Genomic DNA, 15,138 nt, shown 5'->3' on the forward strand with positions numbered 1-15,138 from the left:
TATATTATTATAATACAATTGCTACAAATGGTTAAACATATTGATAATCAAATAGTAATGTAAGGGCTCTAGGGATCCCATCTTAAAACATTTAACCAGTATCTTCCAATACTAAACACTCTTTTTTTCCCTTGAACTTGAATTTAACATCTATGTTTTGCTCTCATATTCTTTTGTGTCCATTGTTTTATAAACACATTGACCTTAATTCCATCTCCAAATGCATGTGCAAATAATTTGTATCAGATTCCTAATAACTAGTTAATGTGTTAGATGCTCTCCAGTACAATGATCTTCTGAGGTCAGTGTTATCCTCACTTAATTGGTAATGATAGTTTGGATAGAAGGAACAAAAATAATCTCCACCATTACTGAGAAGTTGCTATGAGACAGGATTTGTGTGAAGTGTTTTATCTGCAAGATGTCCTTGAAATCTCATAGTAAACTTACATGAGGAATTCTGGTATTTTCCAACATACAATAGAGGGACCTATTGGTTATTAATTTTCCAGCAGTCATGCAGCTTTTAATTACTGGAATAGGGAGTTAAACACAGGTTTGTTTGGATTCAAGTCTAGCTCCCCTTTCTCTTCAAATCCAGATCTTTCTTATCCTTCAAGACTCAAACTGAATCTCACATTCATCTGTAAAGTCTTCTCTAACATTTTGAGGTGATGTTAGTCCTATGACTTGTACAAATCCTGCAGTTGGTACCATGAACATTATCATGCCATTCTTGTCTTTCTGTTTTGTTACTATTATTCCTGCGTGCCCTTTTAATATCACCAATATTACAAAAGTGGAATCTTGATGCTTCGCAATGTCCAGGAGCCCATTGTTGAATGACCACACGGGGGAAAGGTGTTACAATGTTTAGTGATCATAGATGGGTAGGGAGAAAGGCTTAATTAAGTAAAGAGGAGTCTAAAGCCTTGTTCAGATTTCCCTTCTGAGTATGTCGCATTTACCAAAGGAAGAGCCCTTCTTACTGCTTTGTCAATTCCATCGGAGAATTAAAATATGTAGCCACCTTAGCTTGATTGTCAATACATTGTCCACTTTATTGCCTTTTAAAATAATTTTAATAAACACAAGTTGAGGTAAAAAATAATAGCAACCTCATCAAATTATTGATGCAACTGAAAACAAAGCCCCTCCTAACAGGATACCAACTGTTCAGTTTCCCACTTTAGGCATTATGTTTCCTGTTCCAGAGAATATACTTGATGTACACTGTGGGTTGTCTTAGTTACCTTTTTTTAAAAAAGTAAGAATAGAGGACAGTGATATCCAATTTTATGTAATATTATTTCAATAGATGTGCAACATGAGAATGAATAATAGTAAAGGAAGATAAAATGACAATCATGATCATGAGATTTTTATATAATTTTAGATGATATACAGGATCATCTGTATTAGGTACAATCATTATTCAAATATAGAAGATTTTTTTCTGTATAAAGTTAATGAGTTTCTCTCCCCCTTCTGGGATTTATGGACAAAGAATGAGCCTAGTTCATTTATATATTCTGATAATATTTATTGCTGTCATTTCTTCATTCATATAGTATTTACTAGGTTTCACTAATATATGGGTATTGTCACAAAAGAATGTACATTGAATTTAAAAACTCTACTATAATTAATAAATCTGCATAGTAACACAGTCCATGAGTCTGCATATTGCAGGTCTGATTTTTGGTATGAGGCAGGTAGCAAATCCCATTATTTTTGTCTGCACACCATTTCATTGATTATATGAAAAGATGAAAATTCAGACATCATATTATGCTTTCAAGGTTCCATGTCATCAGTTTGCTGGATCTTCCTCCCACTGCATTGAGTGATTTACTACACAAAACTTAATAACAATAGTTCCTTTTGTTAAATGCTTACAATTGGCAGACACTGTGCTACATATTTTTCATGCATTTCCTCAAAAAACCTTTATGTGGTACTCCTTGATTTTGTATTTGTTTTAAAAATCAGGAACTTAAAAAGGGGTGAGATTACTTAACTCCCCTAAGGTGACACACCTGGCTAAAGAAGGGTTAGAGTCTGTACTTGATTCCATCGTCGATGAACATGATGAATTTACAATATACTGAGGCATCCCTGAATCTGTACTGTGGATAAACGGCCTTCACTTGCTTTGCTTCAATGAAGCCCTTTTTTCTTTGCTTTTCTGCCATAGAGCTTACTTCACAGGCAGAACAATAAATAGTGTGACTCTAGTTTTTGAAAGAAGGAGAAAGGATCAATACTCCTCTTGCTTTCTAAATTTTAAGTCATTTTGAGATCATCATGCTTTGTCACCCTCCTTCATATTTCTACTTTGAATCGGATCTAGAAAATAGTACGATTTCTGAGATCATTAACCCTGCTTTGCTTTTCCCTTTCTTTAGTGCTTAGCCATAATAACCGATGAAACCAAAGCAAATACTATCTCATTTATTTTAAAGCTCATAACTAGAAGTACATTAAAAACTTATGTATCTATTGTAGGCATTGAATTTGAAGAGACTCATTATTGTAATGAACAAGAGGAATTTCTTCAGTAGGAGATAATTTTATCATCTAGAATTAGAATAAATTGATATTCTTGATGTTATAATATGCCAGATTCAGAATTGTTCTGCCTATTGAGGGAACAGCTCTTCCTCCAGCAGTGTCAGTGTTATACACTGATGTTGTAGAATAGAACCCACACAGGCAGAAGGGGTTTCACACACCACTGACTTGATGGAAAGTTCTGTTCCATATCACAATATACTGGAACTAAAAGCATTCACTTTCTAAGGAATGAATCTCATTCTGCTCTGTTGCTCTGCCACTCTGTCTGCTAACACACACATCCAAGCCACCATTATCTCTTGCCTGGGTAACATAGTAGCTGACTTATAGTTGGACTTGTTTCTATTCTTTGCTGATTAATTTTTTTCTCCACTCATTAGTCAGAATGATGCTTTTAAAATCCAAATCAGATTAAATTCAATGTTTAACTCAGATTATTCCTTGGCTTCCCAATTCATCCATGGTCCACATCCACAAGGTCCACAAGGTCCTTCATGATCTGTCCTTCTAATCCTCTTCTGATCTCAACTTCTACAATTCTCTCCTTGTACTCTAAGAAACCCACTTCTCCCCCAGTTATGCCTGACCTGTTTCTGCCTTAGGGCATTTGTATTGTCTGTTCTCTCTACATGGAATGTTCTTCCTTCAGATACCCACATGGCTAACCCAATGACTCCTTTAAGTTTCTGTTCAGATAACATTTTCTCAGAAGGCTTAGCTATTTAAAACTTCAATACTTTATCACTCCTGACCTTCCATATCACACTGTAATTTTTCTGCCATAACCTTTATCACCTTGATATATTAGCTACTTATAAAAACTTGCTTCTTTGAGACACCTGGGTAGCTCAGTGGTTAAGCACCTGCCTTCAGCTCAGAGTGTGATCCTGGAGTCCCGGGATCAAGTCTCACATCAGGCTCCCTGAATGGAGCCTGCTTCTCCCTCTGCCTATGTCTCAGGCTCTCTCTCTCTCTCTCTCTGATAAATAAATAAAATCTTTTTTTAAAAAAAACTTGCTTCTTAGACTGTAAGTTCCAAGAAGTTAAAGATCTTTGTCATCTGTGTCCATTGATGTATCTTGAGCACTTAGCTAAGTACCTTATACTCACCATCTGTTAACTGAATTAAGTAATGAGAAAAGGCTTGATACATCCTAACCAACTTACTTAAAATGGCTTGACCTAGGGGAGCCTGAGTGGCTCAGTCAGTTAAGCATTCAATTCTTGATTTTGGCTCAGGTCATGATCTCAGGGTTTTGAGATTGAGCCCCACAGCAGGCTCTACACTGGGTGTGGAACCTGCTTAAGATTCTCTCTCTTCCTCTCCCTCTGCTCCTCCCTCACCTATTTCTCTTTTTTCATCTCTACAAAGAAAAAATTTTTTTAAATAAGATGGCTTGATTTTATAGCACAGGACATGTCACATACATATGTGCATTTTGGGCAGACCAATAAAAAATTGGCAGTTATCTTTGAGAAGAGTCTTATGTTTTGGTGTTAAACCTAGCTATTTTAAACATAGACTACAGTTTTCAGGAATATAACTTAAGATATTTAATTACATAGAGATATATTATTATTAAATAAGTAGGGTACATATATAAAATTATAATCAATTATTCTGTCAGAGAAGTCAAATAGTTATTTAATAAGTGACTTTTTCTTTCTCTAAAATACCTCTAATATAGTAGTGCTTATTTTACAGGATGATATACCTGTTTTAATAGTAAGGAATTAAATTTCATAATGCTAACTAACTAATGTCCCTCAGGATACCAATATATCCATAGCATAATTACCATACTCTGGCTTGATTTCTTTATGGCATCTTGCTGCTGCACAGATGGTAGGGAGGAAGTAATAGCCTTTGGTTGGGGATTCTTGATAAAGTTTATAGCCTTTAAGCCTGGAGAAACTCCAAGTCATTGTAGCATCTGCCTTTAAAAAGATATGAATGTGGAATCCATTGCACAGCATCCTTAATATATTTTCTAGAAAGCACAATATTTCTAAGGCATTTGCTTAATGATAACATAAAGTTATCAAGTATCTGTAAAACTGTACACTATGTAGCTACTATTTCTTTCTTGATTATGACTCCAAACTACTTACTTCAATCCCTTGGATTTCTTAAACAGTATAGGAAAGATGAAAAGCAGATGGTATACAATAACAGCAAAAACAAACACAAAAACAACAAAAAAGAAAAAATAGTGACATAATATAGGAATAAGACAAAAATAATAATATAAAGAGATAACTGTGTGAATGCTTCGACATTTCACCCTGCTCTTTTCTCAGGCAACCTCCTAGAGGACTTTCCACTTAAGAGTTTTTGGACATCTTCTTGTAGAAGATGGCCAGCTATGAAAAGTACCATACTTCTACTGAGAAACAATTCCATAGGTCTATACTGCTGTACTGGTACTTTATCTTACAAATAACAAGAGAGGGGCACCTGGGTGGCTCAGTTGGCTAAGTGTCTGTCTTCAGCTCAGGCCATGATTCCAAGGAAGGATGGAAGCCCTGCATTGGGCCCCCTGCTCAGCAGAGAGTTGACTTCTCCTTTTCCTTCTGCTTCTCCCCCTGCTTGTGTACACTTGTGCTGTCAAGTCAACACATAAAATCTTAAAAAAACAACAACAAATAACCAAATATACGAGATATGATAAAAAAGATATGAGAAGATAAAACAAGTGTAGGAGGAAAAATATAATAATATAAAAAAGAGAAAGTGAGAAAATATAAGCGAGGTGATTTATTCGATGGTCCAGAAATACACTCAAAACATGAAAATGCTTTATGTTAAACTGAGTTTAGTGGTACCTCCAGACCCTGATAGAAGCAAATGCTCTTCAGCAGAACTCACCTTTAATGTAGGCCAAGAAGAAGTCTCAAATAATTTCTAGGGAAAACAATTATTTTTAGAGAAAACACAACGAGAAACAACCAAACACATGGAGAAACAATAATGTAAGAAATAACCACAATAACTATATTAGTGTCCTGTTGTTTCTAATTACTACAAGCTTAGTTGCTTAGGAAAACATACATTCATTATCTTATAATTCTGGAGTTCAAGAGTCTTAAAGAGGTCAACAGAGTTGTATTCCTTCAGGAGGCAATCTATCTGCTTGCCTTTTCCATCTGTCGGAGGCTGCCTGCTTTCATTAACTCATGGCTCCTTTCTCAAACCACTTTGACCTCTGCTTTCATCAATCCTCCTCTTTTGACTCTCACAGCCCTGCCTTTCTATTACAGGGATCCCTCGTGATTGCACTGAATCCAAGGGGATAATCCAGAATAATTTCCCAATCTCAAATTCCTGAATTTACTCACATCTGTAAAGTTCCTATTGTCATGTATGTAAGATATATATTTACAGAGTTTCAGGAAGAGGAAGTAGATATTTTTGAGAGTTCATTACCTTCCACAATAGCACATTGAGATAATAAAATACTCTGAGACTTCAGATACTATAAGTATCGAAACACCTATTATAAAATTATGCCTCTTTATATTTAAAGAAATAGAGAACAGACTGGAAAGTCTGTATATGAAACAACAAATCATGAAAATGATGTAGCACATTTTAGAAAATATCAAGTAGGACTTCTAGGAATGAAATCAAATAAGATGCATTTTTAAAAAAAATTATGAGTTTTAGGCACATATGAAAATGCAGTTAGTCAAATTATTTCAGAAAAAGAAATTCTAAAAAAAATTCAAATTTTCAAAATGTATGAAGAAATGTCCTATTTCCTCTTCTGGATGGAAATATCATAGGTATTCATTTTATAGTGTTCTTTACATGTACACTTACAAACTCTTCTCTGTGTAAGAAGTATGAAATATTGAAAATATCCATTAAAGTTCTGTGTAATTAATTGGAACCAGACTGAAGACAAATGTGAATGATTAATTAGAAAAAATCTCACAATATTAAATAAAGATAAGTTGTAAGAAAAAGCTGGTATGATATAGAATATAGATCCAGGATACTCAATATCAGGTAGTAGAAGTTCTAGAAAGAGTGAATAGACCGAGTTTAAAGGATAAATTTTCCTAGAAATTAAGAGACTCAACTAGTAAAGGTAGGTCACTTGTCCTTAAATAATCTATAAATTTATTATAATTATAGGTTTGAAATGAATTTAAGTAAATTTATTTGGAGTGAAAGAGAAGAAATTTCAGACATCTGAACAAATGAGATGGAGCACATGATAAATTTCATGCTGATTATCAGTGGGTAAAAATTAGACTGTTTAATAATTACTGTTAGGACAACTAGTTTTTCTAATGAAAATCTTTGAGATTTTCTACCTTGCCCAAATAGTTCTCTAGTTGAAACCAGAAATATAAGTGTAAATCAAGAGTGAAAATTGGTATAAAATATAACATGAAGGTAAGGGTAGGCATGTCTTACCAACATAAGGTAAAGATTTGTTTACTCATTAAAGGTATCTCTACAAATTTGATAACATAAAACGTTGAAAACTTATTGGAAGAAGTAATCATAAATGACTCAATTTGGCAAATCTTTTCAGACTTCTAACACATACAAAGTACTATTCTATATTCTGGGGATACCTAGGGATGAAATAGACAAAAATACCTCCTCTCATGTATTTTAAATTTTGGTGGAAAATAAACAAGAATAAAATATGACCTGTGAGAAGCTCCCAAGTGCTATCTATGGGGGAAAAAGAGTAGAGGAAGGATAATATGGCTTGGCTTTGGCAGGAGTTGAAGTCTATTGAAATTATTTCAACTCATTAGTACAGGTCCCACTAAGAGGTGTGACCTATGAGCATATGAATACAGACATGAAGAAGGTAGACTGTGAGCCATCTGGGGAAAGGCATTCCTGGCAAAGGGAACAGCCAGTGCAAAATCTGTATATTCAAAGAACAGGGACGCCTGGGTGGCTCAGTGGTTGAGCGTCTGCCTTCAGCTCGGGGTATGATCTTGGGTTTGGGGATCAAGTCTGGCATCAGGCTCCTTGCAGAGAGCCTGCTTCTCTCTGCCTATGTCTCTTCCTCTATCTCTGTGTGTCTCTCATGAATAAATAAATAAATCTTTAAACAAATTAAAAAAGAAACAAAGAACATCTAGGAACCAGGTGTTTGAAGCCAAGCATATGTGGAGGACAGAGTAAAAAATGAAATAAACAAGGTGATGAGACCAATGAATTGTCAGGAAAAAATACTTGCAACACTTATAATAAGCAATATATTGAGATTTATAAAAAGAGCTCCAACACCAAAGTAAGAATAGAAAACATATCAGAAAATATTGGACGGTGCTTATGAATAAGCATATCACTGAAGAAGCAAATTGGCCAATAAAAATGTTTAACATCTTTGGTGGTGAGACAGATTAGAGAAATAATAATAAAATAAATAAAAAATATTAAATGTTCTGTTTGGAGAACTTTTGTAAGCACTTAATTAAATATATGCTTAATAACAAACCCATAAGATGGGATCCTTATTTTAGAGATGAGAATTTTGCTACACAGAAGAGTAGTCTAACCAAGTTTATACAGCTTTATAGTGATAGATATTAGGCATTCTGACTCCAGGATCCACTATTTAAACAAATGATTGATTTTTATAATAATAAAAATTAAAAAAAATAAAAATGAATACATCAATGAAGTGGAAAAACTAAGTAGAGTGGTGTCATTTCTTGTTGGTAAAATGTGGGAAAATAGGAAACTTGATCACAATCGTTTAAAAATAAATGATATGAGGAGGGGCAAGGCGGTGGAAGAGTAGGGTCCCCAGGTCACCTGTCCCCACCAAATTACCTAGATAACCTTCAAATCATCCTGAAAATCTATGAATTCGGCCTGAGATTTAAAGAGAGAACAGCTGAAACGCTACAGTGAGAAGAGTTTGTGCTTCTATCAAGGTAGGAAGACGGGGGAAAAGAAATAAAGAAACAAAAGGCCTCCGAGGGGGAGGAGCACTGCGAGGAGCCGGGCTGAGGCCGGGGCGAGTGTCCCCAGGACAGGAGAGCCCCGACCCGGAGGAGCAGGAGCTGCACCGACCTTCCCGGGCGGAAAGGAGCTCGCAGGGAGTTGGAGCAGGACCCCAGGAGGGCGGGGATGGCCTCCGGCTCCCGGGGACACTAACAGACACCTGCGCCCCGGGAGAGTGCGCCGAGCTCCCTAAGGGCTGCAGCGCGCGCGGCGGGACCCGGAGCAGCTCGGGGGGCTCGAGGGCGGCTCCGCGGAGGGGGCTGCGGGGCGGGAGCGCGAATCCAACAGCGCAGGCTCCGGAGCACAGGGCGCCGGGACACAGCCCAGGATCCCGCCTCCCCCGGGACAGGCAGAGGCCGGGAGGGCCCAGGACAGCGAGGACGCTCCTGCCCCAGCTGAGCAGATCAGCGTCCCCGCCCCGGAGCCTCCAGGCCCTGCAGACGGAGACCTCCGGAGTTCCTGCGGGGGCTGAATCCAGGGCTCCAGAGCTGGCCCCGCCACTGGGGCTGTTCCTCCTGGGGACTCACGGGGTAAACAACCCCCACTGAGCCCTGCACCAGGCGGGGGGCAGAGCAGCTCCCCCAAGTGCTAACACCTGAAAATCAGCACAACAGGCCCCTCCCCCCAGAAGACCAGCTAGACGGACAAGTTCCAGGGGAAGTCAAGGGACTTAAAGTACACAGAATCAGAAGATACTCCCCCGTGGGTTTTTTTTCTCCCCCGTGGTTTTTTTTTTCTTTTTTCTTTTTGATTTCTGATTGCTTCCCCCACCCTTTTTATTCACCTTTCTTTCTTTTTCTTTCTCTTTTTCTTCTCTTTTTTCCTTTTTTTCTTCCTTTTTTCTTTTTTCTTTTTCTCTTTTCTTTCCTTCTTTCTCTCCTCTCTTTTTCTCCTTTTCCCAATACAACTTGTTTTTGGCCACTCTGCACTGAGCAAATGACTACAAGGAAAACCTCACCTCAAAAGAAAGAATCAGAAACAGTCCTCTCTCCCACAGAGTTACAAAATCTGGATTACAATTCAATGTCAGAAAGCCAATTCAGAAGCACTATTATACAGCTACTGGTGGCTCTAGAAAAAAGCATAAAGGACTCAAGAGACTTCATGACTGCAGAATTTAGATCTAATCAGGCCGAAATTAAAAATCAATTGAATAAGATGCAATCCAAACTAGAAGTCCTAACGATGAGGGTTAACGAGGTGGAAGAACGAGTGAGTGACATAGAAGACAAGTTGATGGCAAAGAGGGAAACTGAGGAAAAAAGAGACAGAAAATTAAAAGACCATTAAGACAGATTAACGGAAATAAACCACAGCCTGAGGAAGAAAAACCTACGTTTAATTGGGGTTCCCGAGGGCGCGGAAAGGGACAGAGGGCCAGAATATGTATTTGAACAAATCATAGCTGAAAACTTTCCTAATCTGGGAAGGGAAACAGGCATTCAGATCCAGGAAATAGAGAGATCCCCTCTAAAATCAATAAAAACCGTTCAACACCTCGACATTTAATAGTGAAGCTTGCAAATTCCAAAGATAAAGAGAAGATCCTTAAAGCAGCAAGAGACAAGAAATCCCTGACTTTTATGGGGAGGAGTATTAGGGTAACAGCAGACCTCTCCACAGAGACCTGGCAGGCCAGAAAGGGCTGGCAGGATATATTCAGGGTCCTAAATGAGAAGAACATGCAACCAAGAATACTTTATCCAGCAAGGCTCTCATTCAAAATGGAAGGAGAGATAAAGAGCTTCCAAGACAGGCAGCAACTGAAAGAATATGTGACCTCCAAACCAACTCTGCAAGAAATTTTAAGGGGGACTCTTAAAATTCCCCTTTAAGAAGAAGTCCAGTGGAACAATCCACAAAAACAAGGACTGAATAGATATCATGATGACACTAAACTCATATCTCTCAATAGTAACTCTGAACGTGAACAGGCTTAATGACCCCATCAAAAGGCGCAGGGTTTCAGACTGGATAAAAAAGCAGGACCCATCTATTTGCTGTCTACAAGAGACTCATTTTAGACAGAAGGACGCCTACAACCTGAAATAAAAGGTTGGAGAACCATTAACCATTCGAATGGTCCTCAAAAGAAATCAGGGGGTAGCCATCCTTATATCAGATAAACTAAAATTTACCCCGAAGACTGTAGTGAGAGATGAAGAGGGACACTGTATCATACTTAAAGGATCTATCCAACAAGAGGACTTAACAATCCTCAATATATATGCCCCAAATGTGGGAGCTGCCAAATATTTAAATCAATTAATAACCAAAGTGAAGAAATACTTAGATAATAATACACTTATACTTGGTGTCTTCAATCTAGCTCTTTCTATACTCGATAGGTCTTCTGAGCACAACATCTCCAAAGAAACGAGAGCTTTAAATGATACACTGGACCAGATGGATTTCACAGATATCTACAGAATTTTACATCCAAACTCAACTGAATACACATTCTTCTCAAGTGCACATGGAACTTTCTCCAGAATAGACCACATACTGGGTCACAAATCGGGTCTGAACCAATACCAAAAGATTGGGATTGTCCCCTGCATATTCTCAGACCATAATGCCTTGAAATTAGAACTAAATCACAACAAGAAGTTTGGAAGGACCTCAAACACGTGGAGGTTAAGGACCATCCTGCTAAAAGATGATAGGGTCAACCAGGAAATTAAGGAAGAATTAAAAAGATTCATGGATACTAATGAGAATGAAGATACAACTGTTCAAAATCTTTGGGATGCAGCAAAAGCAACCCTAAGGGGGAAATACATCGCAATACAAGCATCCATTCAAAAACTGGAAAGAACCCAAATACAAAAGCTAACCTTACACATAAAGGAGCTAGAGAAAAAACAGCAAATGGATCCTACACCCAGCAGAAGAAGAGAGTTAATAAAGATTCGAGCAGAACTCAATGAAATCGAGACCAGAAGAACTGTGGAACAAATCAACAGAACCAGGAGTTGGTTCTTTGAAAGAATTAATATTTTGATAAACCATTAGCCAGCCTTATTAAAAAGAAGAGAGAGAAGACTCAAATTAATAAAATCATGAATGAGAAAGGAGAGATCACTACCAACACCAAGGAAATACAAACGATTTTAAAAACATATTATGAACAGCTATACGCCAATAAATTAGGCAATCTAGAAGAAATGGGCGCATTCCTGGAAAGCCACAAACTACCAAAACTGGAACAGGAAGAAATAGAAAACCTGAACAGGCCAATAACCAGGGAGGAAATTGAAGCAGTCATCAAAAACCTCCCAAGACACAAGAGTCCAGGGCCAGATGACTTCCCAGGGGAATTCTATCAAACGTTTAAAGAAGAAACCATACCTATTCTACTAAAGCTGTTTGGAAAGATAGAAAGAGATGGAGTACTTCCAAATTCATTCTATGAGGCCAGCATCACCTTAATTCCAAAACCAGACAAAGACCCCACCAAAAAGGAGAATTACAGACCAATATCCCTGATGAACATGGATGCAAAAATTCTCAACAAGATACTAGCCAATAGGATCCAACAGTACATTAAGAAAATTATTCACCATGACCAAGTAGGATTTATCCCTGGGACACAAGGCTGGTTCAACACCTGTAAACAATCAATGTGATTCATCATATCAGCAAGAGAAAAACCAAGAACCATATGATCCTCTCATTAGATGCAGAGAAAGAAAGCATTTGACAAAATATAGCATCCATTTCTGATCAAAACTCTTCAGAGTGTAGGGATAGAGGGAACATTCCTCAACATCTTGAAAGCCATCTACGAAAAGCCCACAGCAAATATCATTCTCAATGGGGAAGCACTGGAAGCCTTTCCCCTAAGATCAGGAACAAGACAGGGATGTCCACTCTCACCACTGCTATTCAACATAGTACTGGAAGTCCTAACCTCAGCAATCAGACAACAAAAAGACATAAAAAGCATTCAAATTGGCAAAGAAGAAGTCAAACTCTCCCTCTTCGCCGATGACATGATACTCTACATAGAAAACCCAAAAGCCTCCACGCCAAGATTGCTAGAACTCATACAGCAATTTGGTAGCATGGCAGGATACAAAATCAGTGCCCAGAAATCAGTGGCATTTCTATACACTAACAATGAGACTGAAGAAAGAGAAATTAAGGAGTCAATCCCATTTACAATTGCACCCAAAAGCATAAGATACCTAGGAATAAACCTAACCAAAGAGGTAAAGGATATACCCTAAAAACTATAGAACACTTCTGAAAGAAATTGAGGAAGACACAAAGAGATGGAAAAATATTCCATGCTCATGGATTGGCAGAATTAATATTGTGAAAATGTCAATGTTACCCAGGGCAATATACACGTTTAATGCAATTCCTATCAAAATACGATGGACTTTCTTCAGAGAGTTAGAACAAATTATTTTAAGATTTGTGTGGAATCAGAAAAGACCCCGAATAGCCAGGGGAATTTTAAAAAAGAAAACCATATCTGGGGGCATCACAATGCCAGATTTCAGGTTGTACTACAAAGTTGTGGTCATCAAGACAGTGTGGTTCTGGCTCAAAAACAGACACATAGATCAATGGAACAGAATAGAGAACCCAAAAATGGACCCTGAACTTTATGGTCAACTAATATTCGATAAAGGAGGAAAGACTACCCATTGGAAGAAAGACAGTCTCTTCAATAAATGGTGCTGGGAAAATTGAACATCCACATGCAGAAGAATGAAACTAGACCGCTCTCTTTCACCATACACAAAGATAAACTCAAAATGGATGAAAGATCTAAATGTGAGACAAGATTCCATCAAAATCCTAGAGGAGAACACAGGCAACACCCTTTTTGAACTTGGCCACAGTAACTTCTTGCAAGATACATCCACAAGGCAAAAGAAACAAAAGCAAAAATGAACTATTAGGACTTCATCAAGATAAGAAGCTTTGGCACAGCAAAGGAGACAGTCAACAAAACTAAAAGACAACCTACAGAATGGGAGAAGATATTTGCAAATGATGTATCAGATAAAGGGCTAGTTTCCAAGATCTATAAAGAACTTCTTAAATGCAACACCAAAGAAACAAACAATCCAATCATGAAATGGGCAAAACACATGAAGAGAAATCTCACAGAGGAAGACATAGACATGGCCAACATGCACATGAGAAAATGCTCTGCATCACTTGCCATCAGGGAAATACAAATCAAAACCACAATGAGATCCCACCTCACACCACTGAGAATGGGGCAAATTAACAAGGCAGGAAACCACAAATGTTAGAGAGGATGTGGAGAAAGGGGAACCCTCTTACACTGTTGGTGGGAATGTGAACTGTTGCAGCCACTCTGGAAAACTGTGTGGAGGTTCCTCAAAGAGTTAAAAATAAACCTGCCCTACGACCCAGCAATTGCACTGTTGGGGATTTACCCCAAAGATTCAGATGTAATGAAACGCCGGGACACCTGCACCCCAATGTTTCTAGCAGCAATGGCCACAATAGCCAAACTGTGGAAGGAGCCTCGGTGTCCATCAAAAGATGAGTGGATAAAGAAGATGTGGTTTATGTATACAATGGAATATTACTCAGCCATTAGAAACGACAAATACCCACCATTTGCTTCAACGTGGATGGAACTGGAGGGTATTATGCTGAGTGAAGTAAGTCAATCGGAGAAGGACAAACATTATATGGCTTCATTCATTTGGGGAATATAAAAGATCGTGAAAGGGAATATAAGGGAAGGGAGAAGAAATGGGTGGGAAATATCAGAAAGGGAGACAGAACATAAAGACTACTAACTCAGGGAAATGAACTACGGGTGGTTGAAGGGGAGGAGCGTGGGGGGGTGGGGGGTAGTGGGTGACGGCACTGAGGTTGGCACTTGACGGGATGAGCACTGGGTGTTATTCTGTATGTTGGTAAATTGAACACCAATAAAAGATAAATTCATTTTAAAAAAATAAAAATAAATAAAAATAAATGATATTACAACAAATTTAACATTTACAGTGAGTTGGACCTCATATTATTAAACACCATCTTTATGATATTCAGAAGGTTAGAGGCACCCAACTTAATAGTGGTGGTGTTTGAGTATAAATCCAAATAGTTTAGTCACAAATCCATTTCTTTCAAGCACTCTGCTCCAATTCCAATATTGTTGGAAATATAGATTATCTGTAGTGTTTTGGAAATTTGATAGCACTTATTAATGTGGACGGCACTTATCAAAAATGTAATACATGCATAACTTTTGACATAGTTGCACTTCTAGGAATATTTTTAATAGATATATTTGCATAGAAAAGCACAAAAATGTTTTTGTTTTTGTAAAAGAGAGTAACTAAATGTCCACCAATAAGGGAATAGTTCAATAAACTTTGATAAATAATTAAGATGTAATACTGCAATGCAAAAGAGAAAATGAAATAATGTTCTGTATGGGAGAGTGGAATATTATTGTGTTTTAAAGTTCCATAACTGTATGCTATGCCATAATGTCGTTTATGTGAAAATAACCTTTACATGTGTTAAATTTATAAAATGAATAGAAGTTAAATGAAAACATACCTAAATGT

This window comes from Canis lupus, chromosome 4 (assembly GCF_011100685.1).
Source record: "Canis lupus familiaris isolate Mischka breed German Shepherd chromosome 4, alternate assembly UU_Cfam_GSD_1.0, whole genome shotgun sequence".
Lineage (NCBI taxonomy): Eukaryota > Metazoa > Chordata > Mammalia > Carnivora > Canidae > Canis > Canis lupus.